The sequence below is a fragment of the Passer montanus genome, unplaced genomic scaffold, assembly GCF_014805655.1.
Source record: "Passer montanus isolate IOZ18808 unplaced genomic scaffold, ASM1480565v1 scaffold508, whole genome shotgun sequence".
Classification (NCBI taxonomy): Eukaryota; Metazoa; Chordata; class Aves; order Passeriformes; family Passeridae; genus Passer; species Passer montanus.
The window spans coordinates 10244-12280 of record NW_024370019.1 but is presented as its reverse complement, the minus strand read 5'-3'; positions in this window follow the sequence as shown (position 1 = coordinate 12280).

Sequence of the window (2037 nt, the reverse complement as noted above, 5' to 3'; positions counted from 1 at the left end):
CTGACTGGGAGGGGGGCACTGAGCGGCTACGTGCTCCAGTACCGGCTGCGTGAGCACTGGGAGCACTGGGAGCGCTGGGAGGGGCACTGGGGGCACTGGGAGGGCACTGGGGACACTGGGAGCACTGGGAGGGGGCACTGGGAGCACTGGGAGCGCTGGGAGGGGCACTGGGGGCAGTGGGAGCGCTGGGGGTGTTTTGGGTTCATTCAGGGCTGGTTTGGGCCATTCCGGGTGCTTTTTTTTTTGTTGTTTGGTTTGTTTGTGTTGTTGGTTTTTTTTTGTTTTGTTTTGTTTTGTTTTGGTTTTGGTTTTTGTTTTGGTAAATTCAGGGATGTTTGGGGCTATTCCGGGTGGGATTATTTTTTTTTTTTTTTGGGTTAATTCAGGGCCATTCCAGGTGGGGTTTTGGGGTTAATTCGGGGCCGTTTCGGGCCATTCCGTACCGGATTTTTTAGGTTAATTCGGGGCTGTTTGGGGCCGTTCCGGGCTTGTTTTTTTGGGTTAATTTGGAGCTGTTTCGGGCCATTCCGGGCTGGGGTTTTTTAGGTTAATTCGGGGCTGTGTGGGGCCATTCCGGGTGGGATTTTTGGGTTAATTCAGGGCTGTTTGGGGCCATTCCGGGCTGGATTTTTTAGGTTAATTCGGGGCTGTTTGGGGCCGTTCCGGGCTGGGTTTTTTAGGTTAATTTGGGGCTGTTTGGGGCCATTCCGGGCTGGGTTTTTTAGGTTAATTCGGGGCTGTTTGGGGCCGTTCCGGGCTGGTTTTTTGGGGGCTCCCTCGCATCCCCGCCCCTCTCCCCGCAGAGAACCAGAGCGATGAGGGGTTCCCGGTGGAGATCTCGTTCCCCCCCGGGACGCTGAACGCGACCCTGGCCCGGCTGGAGCCGCGCGGGCGGTACCGCCTGGAGCTCCGTGCGCGCACCCGGCACGGCCCCGGCGCGCCCCTGGTGCGCCTCGGCAGCCTCGCCCCCGAGCCCGGTGCGCACCCCAAAAACCCACCCCAAAACCCCGGGGGCAGCCCTGAAACCGAGCCCGAAAACCGCGGGGAAAGCCCAAAAACGGAGCCCAAAAACCGAGCCCGAAAACCGCGGGGAAAGCCCAAAAACCGAGCCCGAAAACCGCGGGGAAAGCCCAAAAACGGAGCTCAAAAACCGAGCCCGAAAACCGCGGGGAAAGCCCAAAAACTGAGCCCGAAAACTGCGGGGAAAGCCCAAAAACTGAGCCCGAAAGCTGCGGGGAAAACCCAAAAACTGAGCTCAAAAACCGAGCCCGAAAACCGCGAGGGGAACCCCAAAAACTGAGCTCAAAAACTGCGGGGAAAGCCCAAAAACTGAGCTCAAAAACTGAGCCCGAAAACTGCGGGGGGGACCCCAAAAACGGAGCTCAAAACTGCAGGGAAAGCCCAAAACGAAGCCCAAAAACTGAGCCCAGAAAACCGGCTCCAAAAGCTGCAGGGGGACCCCAAAAACCGAGCCTAAAAACTGCGCGGGCACCCCAAAAACGGAGCCCAAAAACCGCGGGTAGAACCTCAAAAACCGAGCCCAAAAACTGCGCGGGCACCCCAAAAACCGACCCAAAAAAAAGGATCTGAAAACCGCTGGGGGACCCCAAAAACCCACCCAAAAACTGCGGGGGGCACCCCGAAAACTGGCCCCAAAACTGGCGAGGGGCATCCCGAAAACCGAGCCCAAAAACCGACCCAAAACCTGCGGGGGTCACCTCCAAAACCGTCCCAAAAAAAGGGCTCCGAAAACCGCGGGGGGACCCCAAAACCCGGCCCCGAAAACCGCGGGGGGACCCCCAAAAACCGACCCTAAAAACTGAGGGGGGACCCCAAAAACCGACCCTAAAAACTGAGGGGGGCCCCAAAAACCGACCCTAAAAACTGAAGGGGGGGGACCCAAAAACCGGCTCAAAACCATGGGGGGACCCCAAAAATTGACCCCAAAAACCGCGGGGGGGGGAACCCCGAAAAATGGGGAGACCCCCAAAAAAGGGGAGACCCCAAAACTGCCGGGGCCGCCCCAAAATTACCACG